This window comes from Eriocheir sinensis, unplaced genomic scaffold, assembly GCF_024679095.1.
Source record: "Eriocheir sinensis breed Jianghai 21 unplaced genomic scaffold, ASM2467909v1 Scaffold1352, whole genome shotgun sequence".
Taxonomy (NCBI): Eukaryota; Metazoa; Arthropoda; class Malacostraca; order Decapoda; family Varunidae; genus Eriocheir; species Eriocheir sinensis.
The window spans coordinates 23595-44279 of NW_026110687.1; the positions used below are offsets into that span (position 1 = coordinate 23595).

Genomic DNA, 20685 nt, shown 5'->3' on the forward strand with positions numbered 1-20685 from the left:
ATATACATAGATTAATATATATGAATAGATTGATTAATAGGTAGATAGAGAAGTGATAGATAGATAGTGTAGATAAATATGCTGGTATGGTGATAATCAGATAGGGAATAACTCACACGCATGATTGGGCGTCATGGTACTCAACGCTTACAGTTCAAAACTCTGTTCTGGAATGTATCGGAAAGTTTTTACGGCGTGACATGACAAGAGCTTATCGATCACTGGTGGAGAACACGAGCGGCGTAATCAGCCACCGGTGTTGCCGGTTACGGCGTCCCGTGAACACCTAATAACACAACACCGGCGGCCGCACACCCACCCAATCACGCACCGGACCTGTATTCCAAACCTATCGACGCCTGAGGCTCTGCCCTGTTTGTCAGGCTTCCTCTTCCTAAAAATTGTTGGATTACCGTGGGCTTGTTTTGTGATAATGATGGATAGTTTTCCACGACTTCTGCTGCCATGAACAGAGGACAACTCCATGAGGACCCTGTTAATCTTCTCTGTGGCCTTGGGGAAAAAGTCGTACTGGCAGCCCGAAAACGTTTAAGAATATGGCCCCTGGGGAGGTAATTTATCACTTGTGTTGCCGTGAGTCAGTGGTGGCCAGAAGAGTAACATTGTTCAGGCTCCAACGCACGAGGCTCGGTATTCCACTTCAGCAATAGCGGTCGCCATAACGCGTGTAAACACATGGCGTGGGCATTCAATAACACATTCATAGTGCAAGTGCAAAAACTTGCCCTACTCTTTACTGTGTGTCGGCATCTGTTTCTTCATATCAATACTTGCTGACGATTTAATGATCAGCATTGTTATTCATAAGATCGTGTTTACTTAATAATATTCTTGTAATTTATTAAGTTTTATGTTTGTTTTCTATGTCAGTTTCCCTCTTGGTGCTTACCTAAACGGATACTTTCTACATGACGATTTTACAATGAAGGTTCTGTCTTTAAATGATAAATCCAACAAGACCAGAACCCCGCAACGCTGTCATGAGTGATATGCAGATGTACGTTGATTTATTTGCCATTTTTTTCCGGAATGGAAGAGTTGATGACTTATCTTCACTACGCGCTTGGTCTGCTTCCTTCCAATCTTCTCAAAAATGTGACTGAAGTTATTGACTTTACATAATTCTTGCAAACTTTAAATAATTTGATTACACCTTTGTCCATTATTGCTTCTTAAGCTGCGTAAAGTCCGCGTGAAGAAACAAATTGTTTGGTTTTCATACAACATTTTGCTTCAGATACTCAGATTCATAGCTTTGTATGTCAGGTAATTCTTCCGGTTTCAAGTACAAGACCTCCTGCAGAACCTGGCTGCAGGAGAGTCATGCCGGGTCTGAGGCGCACGTGCATTTAAACACTCAAAAAAAAAAAAAAAAGCGCAAGCATACGTGCGTACATAATAAAACACCAGGTAACAAAGACAAGCAATGAAAAGCAAACACAATCACGTACATAAGAAAACAAAATACAACCACACAAACACACGTAAAACAGAACGAAGAAAGAAAACTCCCAGCAAACAAACAAAAGCTACCAACACACACACACACACACACACACACACACACACACACACACACACACACACACACACACACACACACACTATTACACACACACACGTTAACACTATTGGGTTTATCAATAAAAGAACAGGACCAACAACCGAGGTACCATCACGGCCATAAGAGATCACCGTTTCCTTAGCCTCTGAACCAAGGGTTTCAGACTGATAGACAGACGCACCTCAACAAGCATTCTCTTCGCCAATACATAAATGATGAAATCCGGATCGACGGCTTTAAATGCAGTACAAAACGAGTAACCAAGTGCCTTTCTGTGTAGTGAGTTCATGCATTTGATGATTGTTTTAAGCTTTCTATATCCGTAAGTTATTGGAGTTTACATACTGAAGTAGGTCATACACCGTGAATTTGTATCTGATAGTTGAATTCCACCTGTATTTGTGTTATTATGTGAAGTGCGGCATGTATTTGAAAGGAACGTGTGGCTAAAGAATATATGTCTCAGGGTAATGTTGAATTCTATGTGCAAATATATATGTACATGAAGCAAGTGAGGTCTGGATTATGTCAAAGTGAATTGTTTCCATACAATATTGTAAGTCCTGTTCTTTTATATATGTTACTTATACGGCAGCGTGCATAGAGACTTGTGAAGCGGCGGCCCAACGTTGCCAGATTGTCGTAATAAGCTCGCTTATATTTTCCTGAATTCCTACCCCAAAACTGTCTTTTGGCTCCCAATGACGAAACTCATTTATAGTTATCGTTAAAAGCAGTTAGATCCTGATGTTTTTTAGCAATAGTTAGGCGTCAGGAAACCGGTAAATACTATGCCTTGAGTAATGGATAATCTCAACGGTTGTAGCTTTGTTTCTGTTTGTCCGTGCCATAGGGGCTAAATGTCGAGGTTTCCTCATGTATATTTCGTAACATCGAGCGCCGTTTGTCTGCGTAAGGATGCCAGCGGGCGTGGTGTTACGGCCGCCGGATGCAACTCCTGACTCGGCGAGCATTTAGATCGGCGTCGCCATGTTGTTCGCGTTAAAAGCCTTTATTTTTTATCTTTCAGCGGCTGAATCCTCGCTAATATTTAACAGTTACGTCCTTATGACTATACTCCGAGCTTTTCGCAGCATTTTGTCCTTATTTACGTTCCAATTAATTATTGCTGAAAAAGGAGGTCACAGCGTAGGAAAAAAACAGTTAAAAAGAGTATGTACGGAATTGTCAAGCCATAGTTTTTTTTTTTTTTTTTTGAGGGCGGAAAGAATAATTACATAAATATCTAAAACTATTGTGTGTTCGGCCGTACCAAAGCCACATTAACCGCGCCAGATCCTAAAATAAAAAAAAAAAAATAAAAAAAAAAAAAAAAAAGGCCATCGTTAGTACTAAACACAGCTCTTTTAATTAAACATGTGTACCATTTTGTGCGAGACCTCTTGATATTCATGTTACAGCTTAAAACAAAAAGATTAATATTTGGCAATCATTCGTCTCAGCGGAGGTGGAGTGACAACTTTTAAGGCGTGCGTGACCCTTGATACTCGTTCTAGAGATAATAACAAAAAAGCAGTGTCAAAAAGATCGATATTCGTCAATCATTAGTCTCAGCGGAGGTGGAGTGACAACTTCTGTATTCGGGCTAGAGATAAAAACAAGAAAGCAATATCAAAAAGATCAATATTCGACAATTTCTCGTCTCTGCAAAGGTGGGGTGCCATCTTTGCCAACTTTTAAGGCGTGCCTGACTCTTGATACTCGTGCTAGAGATTATTATTATTATTATTTTTTTACAGCAGAGGAGTCAGCTCAAGGGCATAAAAAAAAGGAAACAAATATGAAAAAAAAGCCCGCTACTCAAATTATGACAAAAAAGCAATTTCATAAAGGTCGCTATTCTGCAATCTCTCGTTTCAGCGGTGAAGAGAGTGCCAACTTCGTGCTAGAAATGAAAATAAGAACGCAGTGTCCGAAAGATCACTATCCTAAAATCACTCGTCTCAGCGGTAAAGGTGGGATGCCAACTCCTCCGGCTATTTAGCCCATCAAAGACCGATCCCAACAATTAAGTTTTCACTGTAAAATCTCCATGGGAACGGCACGGCTGCGACCAGGGCGATTATTCCAGGAAGACTCTTTGTTTGGGCCAAGAGATTTATAAAAGTCCCCCTCAAAACGGCGCGGCGGGAAGGCCCTCTTAAAACCGGAAAATTTAAGGCGCCGTTTTCCGTAATGCTACTCAGTGTTCCGTTTTCTCTTTCATCCAGATACAGATTTACACCTAATGGCCGCCGCGTGTTACGGTGGATAGCGGCTGGGAGTGGGCGGCTGGACGTTTATTAACCCGTCAGATTCAGGCACAAGAGAAGGGAAACATGTACTTCCTCCCCCATGCCTCCTTCCTTCTTTGCCTCCTCCCTCCCTTTCCAAATTGTCTCGCCTCACGTCCCATTTCTATCCCTTGCCTTCCTTCCATCACGTCCCCAAAACATCATCTGTTCTTTCTCCCCACTTTCTTTTTTTGCCTTGTCGTATGGTTCTTTCTTGCTAATCTTACATATATTATTTCTGTTTTTCCATTTCCATCCTATTTAACACATCACAAACCCAGTACATAGCTTTTCCAAATCTTCCCTCTTGTTAATCTACATAATTTTCCTTTCTATTCTTTCATTCACTTCCTCTTGAAAAGCTCACAAACACAGTAATACATTTTGATTTATTCGTATTGTCCTTTTTTATAATCTTACATATTTTTCTATCTATACTTTCATTCACTTCCTCTTCAACACTTCTCAAACCCAAGATATATCAACTTATCCAAATCGTCTTTTTTGATAACCTATAATTTCCTTTTTTATTCTCTCATTCACTTTCTCTTCAACAGTCCACAAACCCGGGACATAATAATTATCCGCTCATTGATATTGTCTTCCTTCCTAAACTTGCACCAATTCCTAATAATACTTCTTCCTCCACATCCAACAAAACTTTTCCTTTACTCTACTAAAGGCAAGCTCTGAACCCACCCTGACTTACCTCAGTCATGTCCTCAGCTGCATATCCCATTACCTCCCTTTTCCTCTTATCCATCGTCCTTGATATCCCAGAAAGGAGGAGGGAGGCGGAGGATGGAGGGACTGAGCCATAGGGGAGGGCGCGGCAGGGAACCAGTTTACTCGCCAAGTTGAAGTTTATGAGTCATTAGCGAACTTTGGCCCACTTCACTAATTAAGCGAGATGTTAAGGCGGTCAGGAGGGTGGTGGGGAGGAGGACGTGATAGGAGACTTGGCGAAGGTCGGTCGGTCGGTTGGTGGCGGAGGGAAGAAGTAGTAGTAGTAGTTGTTGTTGTTGTAGATGTTGATGTTGATGTTTGGTAATGGTGTTTGTTGGTCGTGTCCTGTCGTGTAGCGTGTCGGTCTTGCTCTTATTTGTGGTGGTGGCGGTGGTGGTGGTGATGATAATGATGATGATGATGATGATGTTATGGATGTGGTGGTGATGGTGGTAATGGTGGTGGTGGTGGTGGTGACTTCTTCTGTGACAATTACCTCAAAAGAAAGATGAAGTTAAAGTCCGTAAAGGTTAACGAACTTCATTAGCACTTCTTGCATCATTCTTTCCTCCTCCTCCTCTTCCTCCTCCTCCACCTCCTCCTTGGCCTCATCTTCCTCCTCTTCCTCCTCCTCCTCCTCCTCCTTTCCCTCAATCTCCTCCTCCTCCTCATCATCATCATCCTTATTCATCTCCTTCTCCTCCTCCTCCTCCTCCTCCTCCTCCTCCTCCTTTCCCTCAATCTCCTCCTCCTCCTCCTCATCATCATCATCCTTATTCATCTCCTTCTCCTCCTCCTCCTCCTCCTCCTCCTTCTCAATCTCCTCCTCCTCCCTCATCATCATCCCATTCATCTCCTCCTCCTCCACTTTCCATTTCTGCCCTTCCTACTCCTCTTACCGCGTCTCTTACCTCATCAGCCTCCTTGTAACCTTTTTTCACCGCTTTTTCCTCCTCCTCATCTAATTATTTAGTTTTCTCTTTAATACTCTGTTCCTCCTCCTCCTCCGCCTCCTCTTCCTCCTCCTCATCCTCCTCCTCTTCCTCCTCATCCTCATCCTCAACCTTTTCCGTTCCGACTCTTCTTTTAATACTTCAAGTAGCTTCTCATTATTTTTTGTTGTTGTTTCTAGATTTTTTAGTTTCTCCTTTTACTTTCTCTCTTTCATTAATACAGTTTTCCTCCTCCTCCTCGTCCTCCTCCTCTTCTTCCTCCTCCTCCTATGCTATTATTATTATTATTATTATTATTATTATTATTATTATTATTATTATTATTATTATTATTATTATTATTATTATGACTCATTATTATTATTTCTTCTTCTTCTTCTTATTATATTATTATTATTATTATTATTATTATTATTATTATTATTATTATTATTATTATTATTATTATTATTATTATTATTATTATTATTATTATTATTATTATTATTATTATTATTATTATTATTATTATTATTATATTAATTTTTATTATTATTCTTATTATTATTATTATTATTATTAATGTTTATTATTATTATTATAGTTATCATTATTATCATTATTATTATCGTTATTATTATTATTATTATTATTATTATTATTATTATTATTATTATTATTATTATTATTATTATTATTATTAATATTATTATTATTATTATTATTATTATTATTATTATTATTATTATTATTATTATTATTATTATTATTATTATTATTATTATTATTATTATTATTATTATTATACACATATTATTAATACAGTAGTAGTAGTAGTAGTAGTAGTAGTAGTAGTAGTAGTTGTTGTTGTAGTAGTAGTAGTGGTAGTAGTAGTAGTAGTAGTAGTAGCAGTAGTAGTAGCAGAAGTAGTAGTAGTAGTAGTAGTAGTAGTAGTAGTAGTAGTAGTAGTAGTAGATGTAGTAGTAGTAGTAATATTAGTATCATTATTATTATATGTTTATGCACGTAGTTTTATCATTATTACTATTATTATTAGTGTTGTTATTATTAATATTATTATTGTTATTTGTTTTACCGCTTTATGGTCAATGGACAAAGACCCGTCTGTCTAATATAGTGCCTCCTCTAATGTGTCTGTTAAACCTGATAATTGAAATACATGCCGTCAGACCACAAGCATTATTTGTCTCCATTTAACTCATCATCGTGTTTATCCATCAGCGATAATCACTTGCCCAGCACTCTAATGGCATTCATACAAACAGCCGACATGAGGAGCATTATAACATAAATAGACCACACTTTCAAATTAACTTTCTGGGTGTATCAAGCGCATAGGTAGGCAGCGAGGTCGGGAATGCACGTCTTTCCGTCACAGTTTCCTCAGCTGTATGACCCTCCCTTGTCCCTTCGGACCAATATTTCTCCTGCACGGTGCCTCCACATGACACTTGACACGAAAATCTTCATACGAGTTGGCCCACCACGCTAACAGAATTTGCTCCCTCCCCGGCCTGACTGCCATGCCATCACCGATGATAGATTGCCCATGCGATACTACACGTGTCTCCCCTATTCCCTCTTGTTAGCTCACTTATCTCCCCTTATTCCCACACAACTCTCATCCCTCTGTTTCTCTCCTTCGTCAAACTGCGATAAATACAGACATAGACAGATTCGTAGATATATAGAAAGAGATACAGACAGATAGACAGAAGTTGTAGTAGGAGTAGTAGTAGTAGTAGTAGTAGTAGTAGTAGGAGCAACACCAGCGTCAGTCATCATGATAAAAGTAATCCTCCTCCTCCTAAAACGAAAAGAAAACAAAGAACGGTAAATGAATAGCTAAAAAGTTTTGGGGCGAAGAAAGTCGCCCCATCAGGCGCTTTCCTGCCAATTCCTGATGACATTTAAAACTTTCACTGATAATTTTACTTCCATTTTTTCTGTCATATCAGTCCCTGGCAGGCAGTATCCCGCGAGCAGGTGCGAGGAATGAGATGAGGGATGAGGAAGGAGAAAAGGAAAATATAGGGAGGTGCAAAGAAAGAAATATATAAAACTGTGGAATGTAAGAAATGGAAGGGAATGGGAGGGAAACGGTAAGGGCACAGTGAAGAAGAAGAACAGAGGAGAATGTAAAAGAAAAAAATGATTGGAAGGAAGGAAAGGTATAGAAAGGAACAAAAGATGAAACTATGGAAAGAAGGCGGAAGAAAAAAATGTATTGTAGATGCAGAGGTAAAAAGAAAAGGAAGAAGAGATAGGGAGGAAGGATAGGAAGGAAAACACATGGTTGGGGAGGGAAATTTTTAAAGGGTAAGGAAGAAAGGACGGAAAGAAGAGGGAACAAAAGTGCATGGAAGAGGACGATATTTTTTTTTTTTTTTTTTTTTTTTTTTTACGTGTGGCCTATAGCGCCGGTAGGCTAATTCATATGGGCCTGATGGTCGGCCCGAGCCCGTCATGGCGCAGGCAATTGTTTATATTGGCGCCTTTATTATTGGTTCATGCTGCCCCCCGGAGCTCATTCTTGATTTCACTTTCACTGTACAGCTTCTTCTAGAGTCCGGGTTGATGGGTGGTCTTCAGGACAGCATGTGGGTAATCTTACGTCACTCGGCGGTGACTGAAAAATCCCAGGTGGTTAGTGGCGGATTCGAACCCACATCATGGACAACGCGCCGAATGCGGGGCCGGCACGCTAACCACTCAGCCACCGCCTCCCCAGAGAAAGTTGGAGAAATCAGGATGGAGGATAAAGGATAAAGAAAAAGAAAAGGAAAGAGATAACAGACGCACGCTAGCCATTGGTATAAGCACATACACACACACACACACACACACACACACACACACACACACACACACATACAAACGCACACGCACACGCACAGACCCCCCCCCACACACACACACACACCGGCAATCTCCCACACTGTTTGTTGCTCCTTGGTGTGCCGTGTACTATGCCGCTTTAATTTTCCCACGATGGCTCCGTTAGTTTATTATATTATGCGCGCTTTGTCAGCCTCCGTTAGCGGATATGAGCGCGACACGGTTACAGGTACACAGCAGAGTTGGAAGGCAGCCCCGTGGCCCACCCTGGTGCCTGCTGCCGACGCGCTCGGGGTTGTAATAACGCTTAATGTTGTGTGTAGTGGCGCTCTTGATGTCGCCTTGCGCTGTCTGCCTTCTGTCCTGATAATTATCACTCGCAGGCGGAGTCGTGTGTTCAATCGGGCAAAGTGAAGGCAGCGTGCCTCTCTGGTTGCATTACGCGCAGCATATTACGTTGACGAGCTCGTTCCTGCGACGCTACGACTCGTGTTGACTGAACGTTAATAGCTTCGGGGCATCCAGGAGCGGGGCGCCGTCCTGCTTCTACCCACCACACACACTAACAGCACCGACAGCCTCGAATACTTAACACACGGGTCCAGGAAAATCAGGGGCTACCTTAAGTTTTATTTCGCATAAGGCTGAGTTTTTGGTGATCAGAAAGGAGTTACTAGCATATATGCCTCTGACCAAGTAATTTATAAGATTCAGAGAACGACATTGTTTGCTCTATGAACACTTGTATGATTCTCTTTTTTCCGTTCATTTATTTTTCTGAAAGTGGTCACTCATCCAGTCTTTCTCTTCCGCAGATTATTTTGCGTAATACGGAAGCATTGGTCCGCCCCCACGATGCTAGGTCAATAAAAGACAACAGAAAGGTAAGTGCTTGTGTTAAAACTGTTCCTATTATTAAGTTTATTTCAGTTTTCGATGCCTGGTGGTTAATGTCGATGTATGATGAATGCGATTTGTATTTTCAAGCTCCACCTGTGTTTACCTGATTCATTTCTCATCACCGAGCGGCAATAACCCAGGAATGTTTCAAAATCACTCATATCACACTGCCTTCAAGAACATGGCATTCATTTAGAGGGGATTCATCTAAAGTAGTCAGGAGAAACTTTACGGAACTTTATATAGAAGAAGAATAAGGAAAGAGGAATGCTACTATGTTCAGTAATATTTTCCACGCCATGTTTTCCGCTTAAGACTTGGATGCGCAACGGGCAGGGATTAGTGTTGGGTTTCTACTTGACTTCCGGATTCAGCAGGTTTTTTTTTTTGTTTTACGGCGTGGCCTATTCCGCCGGTCGGCTTCTTCCCGGTGGATCCTGATGGTCGGCCCAAGGCTTCTTCCCGGTGGGGCCTGATGGTCGGCCCAGCCCGTTCTGGCGCAGGCGAGTGTTTATAGTGGCGCCATCTTGCATTGGCTCATGCTGCCCCCCGGAGGTCATCTTTAATCCTAGAATCTAGGGTCCGTTGATAGGTGGTCTTCTGGACAGCATGTGGGTAGTTTTAAGCCACTCGGCGGCGGCTGAAAAATCCCAGCTTGGTGGCACCGGGCGGGGATTGAACTCGCGTCTTCCTGAACGCGGCGCCGTCACGGTATCCACTCAGCCACCGCCTCCCCATTTTACCTATTTTTTTGTGTCGTGGTGTGTGTGTGTGTGTGTAGTGTCCTTCCCCCCCATGGGGTCAGTGTCATGTTGACGAATCAGAAAAGTCTAAAAATTGTGACCCAACTCTACATTTTTTTTTATCGTTGGTGTGTGTGTGTGTGTGTGTGTGTGTGTGTGTGTGTGTGTGTGTGTGTGTGTTTCTTTTTTGTATATAAGTCTCTTAAACAACCAGAATGAAACAGAAATAAGATAAATAGATAGATAGATAGATAGATAGTGTGTGTGTGTGTGTGTGTGTGTGTGTGTGAGAGACGAGGGTGTTTCTGTATTCCTCTCCCTGCTTGCTCCCCCTTCCTCCCCTTCGCCCTGATCCGCGTGAGCCTGTGGAGGGGCCGCTGCCTAACGAATCGGCTTCACTTTGCATGGGTGACCAAAACAAGGCTGCTCGTCCTGTTGTTCCTCCGCGCACGAAGCCCTCGAACTTTTTTTTTTTTGCGTGAATTACTTTTCTTCGTCCTAGAATGGCGGATGCGTACGATCTTAGAGGCTGGTACATACATGCCTTCACAGACATTCAAGAACGGATGCTGGCAAACTTGCAAACATAAAAAGGATTTTCATACAAACAGGCAGAGTTGTATGCATATATACATACATTTACATACATGCACATACATACATATATACATACATACATACTTACATGTCAGAAAACTCTCAGTATATCTTGTTTCATTGATTGTTTGTTAAATTTCTTTAGTTTATGGTGGTATGATGCTTTCGTTTTCTTATGGATTAGTTGTAAAGAAAACGTGCCTTAGAAGGGAGCACCCACACTTGTATTTATAACCGTACGTTGTATTATGGTCCCACCTACTTGATAAGGGTTGTAATTAAAAATATATATATTTAGCGCTACAGTGGACCGTGGGTTTCTAAAGAAAGAAACAAAGACTTTGCACGCGCTGAGAACAACAGCTTCATCCCCGTTTAAAGCTGTCAGTTTCCAGAAATTGTCTGCATGAGCCGCGCCCCCTTCAACGTCTCCATCACACGATCCACTTGTCTGATTTCGACCACTGTCTCTCTGACAACCCACACTCATTGTTTTGTGACTACTATGATGTCAATAAATGTATAAAATAATCAAATTGCACTGAGTGACAGACCACTAAATATTAATATCAAGTTATTTGTTTCAAAGTGTGAAGGATATATTTTCATTCTAATGTAATTGGAAGCCCACACACATACACACACACACACACACACACACACACACACACACACACACACTAAAATGATCATTCAGTCTTGAGCACTTCCTGGTTTAACGAGCGAAAAGTTCTTCAGTTTCTATAAATCAAGGACTCCTGTCCGTGTTTGTGTCTTCCCGAAAGTGTGTGGTATTGAACTTCTGTCACAGATCGACGACGCGACACGTAAATGACCTGTGCAACCTTTCTAGCCAGTGATATGTGCGTATATATGACACACACACACACACACACACACACACACTCTCTCTCTCTGTTAATCAATCAAACTTAGAATTATAATAAATAGACTCATGGCTGCTCCCCAGACGTTCGTTATACCGATGTGGACGCAACAGTCGGTGGTCACTGCAGAAAGGAAGATTAAGAAGGATAGAAGAGAAAATGGAGAGAGAGAGAGAGAGAGAGAGAGAGAGAGAGAGAGAGAGAGAGAGAGAGAGAGAGAGAGAGAGAGAGAGAGAGAGAGAGAGAGAGAGAGAGAGAGAGAGAGAGAGAGAGAGAGAGAGAGTCATATTGTTTAGTGTAAATCAATATAATGAACACGTTTTTGCCAATTCTCGGGTAACTTTAGCTTTCACGGAAGTGGTTATAGAGCCACGTAAATATACTGACTCTTGCAATCCGCGCTGTGTTTCTTGCTTCGCGGAACTGTGAATTGTGGCCCAGGGAACATGTTTATGGAGTCCATGTGAGGTATTGTTTGCCTGCCTCCTGTTGGTCCTGCTGTTCGGGGCTCTAGGGACCTTATCGAACCGTGGAAAGAAGGAAGAGAAGTAGGAGGAGAAAGATAGCAATGGAAGAGACAAACCATGTAAGAGTCTAGATGGGAAACGAATGCTGAGTGCTCTTCGTAACTCACAAACCCAGACAGCTGATTGGTACTATATTTCAGCTTATTGGCGCTTTGGCAGGAAAGAAGTAAGAGAAAGAGGAGAAATGTAGCAGTGGAAGGGACAAACCGTGTAAGAGATTAGTAGGGAGACAAAATACTGAGTGCTATTCGTAACTCACTAAGTCAGACAGTTGACTGACACTATCCTTCAGCTTATTGGTGCTTTGGGGCGAAAGAAGGAAAAGAGGAGGAGGAGAAACACATCAGGGAAGAGACAAAGAGACACTAGTAGAGAGACACAATACTGGGCGCTCTTCGTAACTCACAAACCCAGACAGCTGATTGGTATTATCCTTCAGTTTATTGATACTTTTTTCGTATTTCCTTGATACATTTCCTCGGTATTGGAACGTATACCTTCATTCGGTAGCTTTGATCGCAGGGTATTATTATCAGAAGAAAGTGATAGGTATTTTTTTGTTATAACTTAGATATATTACAACGAGAAGCAAAGGGAAAGGAAAGTTATGGTTACTTCCTGTATGATATGAGTTCAAAGAAGTGTTGCCAGAACTATAGTGCTGCTGCTAGGGCCCGAGGAGACTTGTGGTTACGTAGTGTTCAGTGTAAACGCAGCCAGGTGTTCAGTTGTCTAATGTGCCATCTTGCCCACCCTTAGAAAGCCGTCACATTACACAAGACGAAATTGGTGATATTGGAATTAGAACCACCACGGCCGTCGTCCTTCTTACCACCACTATCTCTACTATATCGTCCCACCATTGCCGTCACCGTCACCATATCATCTTCACCACCACCACCTCCACCAAAATTATCATAATAGCAACGACGATATATTATATAGCATTAGTATGAGTAGTATTTTTTTTACGTCGCGGCCTATTGCACCCTTAGGCTTTTTCACTGGTGGGTGCCTGATGGTCAGCCCAGCCCTTTGTGGCGCAGGCGAGTGTTTATAGTGACGCTATCCTGCTTTAGCTCATCTTTAAGCCTCTCTTTGGAGAAGTAATCTTGAGTACAGGTTGATAGGTGGTCTTTAGGGCAGCATGTGGGTAGTCTTAGGCCACTCGGCGGTGACTGAAAAATCCCAGCTGTGTTGCGGCCTGGATTCGAACCCGCGTCCCTCCTGGATCTCCCGGACGCGGCGCCGACACGCTAACCACTCAGCCACCGCCTCCCCAATATTGTTGATATTATTACTATCATTATTATTATTAATATCATTATTAATATCATTATTATTATCATTATTAAAGCAACAACTAGCAAAAAGATCAACAACAAATATTTATTCTGTTAGCACCCCATCATCATTTTTCTATATTACCGGCAAACCGGAAGCAAAACCTTGTACGTAGGAGCAGCGTCCACGATTACCGGCGATATATTACCCGCGGGAGAGCCCGCCGCGGAACTTTACAAAGGCTCGTAAACCACCGCCAACCTCGCTGTGTGGAGAACCCGACACGGTGATGCAGTGGACGAAAGTGCCAGTACTTCCTGGTTATGGGAGCGGTAATGGTAGTAGCAGAAGTAGTAGTAGCAGTAGCAGTAGCAGTAGTAGGGATAACCTTATTCGATGAACTGACAGTAAAATCGATGAAAAGGAAAGAAGCTACAAAAAATTAATCTCAAGAATATTCACCTTGTTGAGCGCTAATTGCCTCACCTGGGAAAGAGTGCCGCGTGTGACTCATCTGTCCAGGGTGCAGCTCTGACGACTCTATGGTGACCCTCAGCGGCACTCAGTCAATACCTACTCCTTCCTTCCTCATTACCGACGGAAAGGAAATTATGTATCTGTGTGTATAGATAAATAGATAAGTAGATAGATGGATAGATAGATATAGATAGATAGATGGGTAACTAGATAGGTAGAGAGATAGATGGGTAAAAAGATAGGTAGATAGTTAGATATGGTTATAAATAGACAGTGAGAGAAATAGAGAAAGAGTATGTGTGTGCATCTGTACCCTTCTCTCCGACGTGTGTGTGTGTGTGTGTGTGTGTGTGTGTGTGTGTGTGTGTGTGTGTGTGTGTGTGTGTGCGCGCGCCAGGGCCTCATCAATGTTGTCATTAGGAAGAGCAGTCAATCATATAATGGACGACGGAGGAGGAGGAGGAACAGCGAACGGAAAACATTGCTTCCTGGAAAGTCATATTATTGATATTTTTTAATCATGTAAAGCGCAAGCATTTTAGTATCCATAGTTCAATATTCATACATATGTTGTTGTTATTCCTGATTATTTGTTGTTGTTATTGTTGATATTATTATTATATTTTTACTATTACTTTCTTTTATTTGCTGATATTTTTACTACCATCACTACTACTACTACTACTACTGCCACGTCTGCTCTTACTACTCCTATTACCACTGCTACTTGTCTATATCATTGCTACTATTACTTCTTTTTTTTCCTTCATGGACGACATTCTTCCATTAGAATTTGTGTTGTGAGATGATCTACTACTGTCACTTTTAGTACAGTCTCCATTCGTAAGGAATTTCCCTTAGAAAGTTAGACATACGTTAATCTGTGCGTGGCCTCGGTGTTTATTTCCATCTCATTGACCCTTGAGCCTTTGGTGGGTAATAACACACCACCGTGGGACACCTGGCAAGTGTGACAGTCGGGTTGCCACATTTTGCATTTCTCAGGTACCCTTTGATCGACCAGCCCGTCAGGGAGGATGAATAGCTCTGTCTGTATCGAATACAGAGACTGCAGATTCGTAGCCAATCGTGCTAACCTTTACACCACGAAAGTTGTGTTCTAAGAAGCATATTACTTTATACTATGTATTTGCCCTTACTCCGTTATCGACTTTATCCGTCAACAAGCTTTATTTACCTTAAAAATATAAAGTTGTGTTGTTGACATAAAACTTAGCCACAGCTTATGGTTGGCATGGCTGTCGACCACCGTCACGGAGTCTACGCTGTGACTGGGATCGGGTGTCGCTGACCTTTTTCTTGTGGGCAAATAAGCGCTAGGCTCAGGAAGGATAAAGTCCGCCAGCACTCGTCCTGGCGGTCACACTGCTTCTTGGCTGCTCTTACTTTGCCAGTTTGTCGGAGTCTATTCCCGTCCCTTCCCACGTTATGAAGACTAGAGGCGCGAGAGAACTCTGATCGACTGTCTGTATCTTTTCTTCGTATTCCCTGCATTGCCCCGGCTCATCAGCGCCCAATTCAAGGAGGTAATAATGTTTTTCTATACTTTATCACCCGCCGCGAGTAAGTCATTAATGATATTTAATTTCGTTGTCTGTCTGTCTATCCGTTTGTTTGTTTGTGTGTCTGTTATCAAAATATATAAAAATGGGGTAGACCTTTAATCGCCATATATATACACATGAAAACATCATTAGGTTATTATCTCAAGCTGATTAACGTTGGGGAAAATATATGATTAAAGCAGACTGAAACGACGCATTCCAATGAATACGCAATGCTGTCTGCGGGTGCCCGGAGGGACTTAAAGGCGGCCCTCCGCAGACTTTAACTGCCTCCAGTGTATTACTTCCTGCAAGGGCGGCGCGGCCCCCCTATGATAAAACACGATATAAGAAACTGGCCAATATGGGAAAAAGTAAGGAAGGAGAGAGAGAGAGAGAGAGAGAGAGAGAGAGAGAGAGAGAGAGAGAGAGAGAGAGAGAGAGAGAGAGAGAGAGAGAGAGAGAGAGAGAGAGAGAGAGAGAGAGAGAGAGAGAGAGAGAGAGAGAGAGAGAGAGACAGACAGACAGACAGACAGACAGACAGACAGACAGACAGACAGACAGAGAGACAGACATAGACACCCAGACAGACAGACAAACATGCAAGCAGACAAATATACAAACAGACAGAAAAGCAGACAGACAGGCAACCAAACAGATGAACCGAAAAAGACACAAAATACGGCGACACACACAGACAGAAACAGACGAACAAGTGGACAGGCAGACAGAGGAGGCGGGAGGCGTGCATGAACAACAACATAGTGTGGCGAGAGAATGCAATAAAAGTCCATGAATGACACAACACTTATCTTTTTCCTCTGTTTTATTGTCTACTGTGCGCCCCCCCCCTCCCATCCCCCCCGACCTTCCCCCTTACACGTAGTCTTTTGGGGTGACTCACTCAAGCATCACCCAATTTCATCCTGTTCCCCTCTCCTCCTTCCCCCCAATCCTCTTCTCACGTCAAGCCTGTTATATTGAAGCTTATGAACAGCCAATTTCAGGAGGATTTTTGTAAAGACACGTGGCATGTTCCTAAAGGGGTTAATCCGTTAGTCTATACAGAGAACTCATCCTTCATCCTTTTTTTGTTGTTGTTTTCTTTGTTCATGTAACCTCACCAACCAGGGCGGGTCGCTACAAGGGATTATATTGCGAGTTTCCGGCGGACGTTTATCCTTTCCTGTGGCCGCGGGGTGCTGGTAAATTGCATGTTTGGTCTGAATATTAAAAAAGTGAAACGTTGCAATATTGTTCAACAGCATCCCGAGGCGGCGGTGGTGTTGGCTCCTGACCTTCCGTCCCTTCCCGTCCCTTTCCCGTCCCCGTCGCCATCCTACACGCTTCCTCTGCCGCCACCTCTTCGCCGTGTCCTCTCCTTCACGCCGCTGGGTACTCACCCGACACTTTCCATTGATTAGAAGCGCGTCAAGTCTTTAAATCAGGTTTTACTGCGTTTCCATTGAACTGAAGACGATCCTTGCATTCAGATGAACCATTAGACGATCCACTTTTTTTTTATTCTCTCTTTTCAGCAGACTAGATACCACTTGCTGCCGCTTTATCAAGAATTCCCGCCTAAATACTACACTCGTAGCACTCAAAGGGCTCATGGACCCTCTGATACTGGGTACTCCCCCATCTTTGTGTGCAGTGTTTTTGTGCTAGGTCATCAAGTCCGCCCTTCAAAGCCGGGTTTTTTCCGTGCTGTGCGGCGATGAGACCCCACGTTGATACCTCAAGGACTCGAGGACTGTTCCAGACGACTTTAGCCTGAGAGTAAAACTTCTTCACTTGACTTACCAGCTGTTGACTTGCCCCTCGGAATGTTCGAATGCTGTCTTACGATTCACGTCAGACCATTCCAATGGCTGAACTTCAAGGAGGAAAATTTAACATTGGATTTCTGTGACAGTACAAGACAAGAAACACAACCATCAACAGCCGCAGTATATAAAGGCCTTAAGGTTATTATTTATCTCTTACCTCGTTCTAAAGATGCCCCACACTGCAGGTGATCAAACTGATACCTCAAAGGTTGGGACACTCAGCTTGTCTCACGGTGCAGATTCTTGCCTGAAAATTTGTCTACTAATGTAGCACTGTATAGGCAGGCAGAGGTCGCAGCGTTTTGAAATCTGTCCATTTAGAATATCAGTGCTTGTGTGTGTATGTGTGTGTGTGTGTGTGTGTGTGTGTGTGTGTGTGTGTGTGTGTGTGTGTGTGTGTGTGTGTGTGTGTGTGTGTGTGTGTGTGTGTGTGTGTGTGTGTGTGTGTGTGTGTGTGTGTGCATGCATGCATGCGCGCGCGCATGCACACGTGGGGTGTGTTTGTATAGCCATAAGGTAATGTAAGAACTTTTTTTTATAATAGTGAAATTATTGGACCGAAACACGAAGGAAAGGAAAAAAGTCAGGCATATTGAAATGTTTATGAATATCTATAATGACATCACAGGTATCCGTATGGCGCCTCAGAAGCACGAGTTTCGCCGCGAGGGTGCCGGGCAGGGGTGGTCGGGGCTAAGGTCGGGACGTGGCGCCGCTCCTCGCCCCCAGTCACGGAGACCGTCGCGGCGCGCAGGCGGGCAGATCTTGGCCGCTATGATTCACTGACCCGAACACAATAAGAATGGCTGTAACGAGCCTGGTGAGAGGAAACACTGGCATGAGCGTTCAACACGTGAGCGAGGGAATGAGACGTTCCTGAATTAGTGTCCTGAAGCGGCGGCGTCGGCAGGCACAAAAGGAGCGTTGCTGCAGCGGGAAACGTGGCTCTCATTTGTCCGCAGCTGATTGGCGCTTTTTTCCATCCTCGGACGCAGCATCACAATCGACGTTGTACCACCAGTCACACACCTGCACCAGCTGATTGAAGAGCGTGCCCTCGGGACAGAGGAAAGCCGCCCTCCTCTTTCCCCAGCACACATGGAACACCTGCGGCACCAATCACTGTTGTCAGACACAGAGCATGCACATGGAGGGTCACCACTGCCCCACTATTTTAGAATATTCTTTGACACATGTACTTTCTTTGAGAGAGAGAGAGAGAGAGAGAGAGAGAGAGAGAGAGAGAGAGAGAGAGAGAGAGAGAGAGAGAGAGAGAGAGAGAGAGAGAGAGAGAGAGAGAGAGAGAGAGAGAGAGAGAGACGTCGCCTCCAGCATTACGGCCAGTCTTGCAACCAGCCACTGACTGCTCTTACCTTGTGCTCCTCTCACTTTCTCACCTGACATCCAGTTTCGCGGTCAGCAAAGTATTCGCCTTTGGCCTCGTCAGGACAACTGAAGCTGGTGCGAGGGACGACTGAGCTTATCCTCATTCGTGTTGGGCTGCCGTGCTTAGGCACAGAAACGTTGTCGTCGTCGTCATCGTCGTCGTTGTCGTGTGTGCGGCCGTCACGGTGTCGTGTTCTGCCGTCTGGCTGGGGCGTCGTCCTAGGGGCAGGGAGGTCTCCACGCTGACCGTCAGCTACCACTCTGTTCCCTCTGTCTGGTTGGTTCTTTTCCTGTAACCTTCCTGGTCTACTACCTGGGCCTGCACTCCCTGCCCCCTTTCCCCCGCCCTTCAGTCTTGCCAGCTGTAATTTTCTTTCTAACATTATCTCCCCAAGTGTTCTCCTCACAGCCTTACCTTCCCTTCTACCCTCTTCACTTCCTCCCTTACCCCCCCTACCTTTACCTCCACTTCCTCTTTCTTCTCCCTTTACTATTATTCCTCCTGTCCCTACTATTTCTCCATCTAACCTGTCCCCTACTCTCTTTTTGTCATTATCTCTATCTCGTGTCACTTTGCCTTGCTTCCTGCTCGGGAGGGACTGGAGTACCCGGGCTGAAATGCTGGAAAAGGTCTTTGGATTAGTCCCTACAGCTGTATGCTTTGGCTTGGTGGGCGGCGTGTTTGGGGGTGGGGACGCCGCCGTGTGTTTGAAGGACGGGAAAGATGATTGTGTGGAGAGACCTCTCGTTCTGGCTAAGAGGCGGGAAGAAGGACTACTGGATAGGCCACCTCGAGAAGCTTGCGGTGTTCGTCGAGAGAAATTATCTTTAGATGAGAGAGGCCGAGGAGAGCGTGAGGGGACATTGTGTTTCTTTAAGGGCGGTCGGGGTGAGGCAGTGGTGGGCCTGCGAAGATATTTAGGAAGGATGGGACGCGCGGTGCTTGACACAGAAGAGGTGGGCGGACTCACTGCGGATTGCCCGATACGGTTGGTCCCCGAGGTGGTTTGGAAAGGTGGTTTAGGAAGGTTAACGCTCGGAAATGAAGTCGTCCGTAGCGGTCTGATAGGACGCAACGAACTAGATTCTGTGGAAGGTGGCGTAAGTATCTTGACGGACTTAACCGGTGATGATGTAGGTGTGAATTTTGCATATTTTACAGCGTGCTTTGACGGAAATGTTGTAGAAGGCGGTGCTAAGGAGCGAGGCGGAGGGGAAGCCTTAGATGAAGAGGGCGCGCGTGACTTGACGGACGGGTATGAGGGCGGCGAGGGGAATGCAAATGACTGGGAAGACGTGGAAGGCGTGGAGGGGAGAGCGAATGATTTGAGCGCTGAAGAATGTTTTTTAATTAAGGGAAATGAAGATGCGGCGGAAGTGGGCTTGGCCTGAGGCGGATATCTGGCACGTAAGCGAGATGACGTAGATGAGGAGGGTGCTGGGGTTGTTGTTTTGAGTGTTGATGTTACTCGCGTCAGTGGTGGTGTAGATGACGGAGAAGGCGCTTGAGATTTAAAGTGTTTCTTCGAGAGATAGGAATTCCTTGGTGTCGAGTTCGATAATCGTTGTGGGGTGGTCGCTGCTTCAAGGGATGACTCCGTGTGTTGAGTGAAAGGCGTAGGCGTAGTGGTTGAGAAGATGGAAAAGAAATAACTTGAGAGGAACGAAGACGAAAGAGATGAAGTTAATGGCGCAGTGTTGGTAACTCTAGAGGGGAAGGATGTGGTCGTGTGGGTGACGGTGGCGGGTGTCGGGGCTACATATGTTGTTGGTGCCGTGGTGACTCTGTTCGTGCCTGGAGGTGCGGAAGACACTCCCGGCGGGGAGGCACGCAAGAAATTAAAAGGTTCGGGAAGCCATGAGATTCCTGAAGGAGTATAAACATTGTCAGAGGTGAGGTAGTCAGGTTAGAGGAAGTGGAGACGCTTGGAGTGGCTGAGAGTCCACCGTCAGTCTCGAGTAAGGTGGAAACAGTCGGAGTAGAGAGTAAAGTATCGAGTTCGTTATCGTTCACTTGGGAAAGGTTTTTGATGGGGATGATGGTGATTCTTGCCTTCCCTCCCGAGGACCCCAGAGTTTTTGAGACAGACG

The 20685-nt window shown here is 44.0% G+C and overlaps 1 long non-coding RNA gene across 1 annotated transcript; it reads right to left on the reverse strand.

Annotated features, from left to right (window-relative positions):
- Positions 1-17795: 17795 nt before the first annotated feature.
- LOC126989873 (uncharacterized) lies at positions 17796-20463 on the reverse strand. The gene is made up of 2 exons (XR_007743816.1): positions 18606-20463; positions 17796-18315 (listed from the first exon to the last, which is right to left on the reverse strand). It is a non-coding gene; the product is annotated as an uncharacterized LOC126989873 (long non-coding RNA).
- Between the last annotated feature and the right edge of the window lie 222 nt (positions 20464-20685).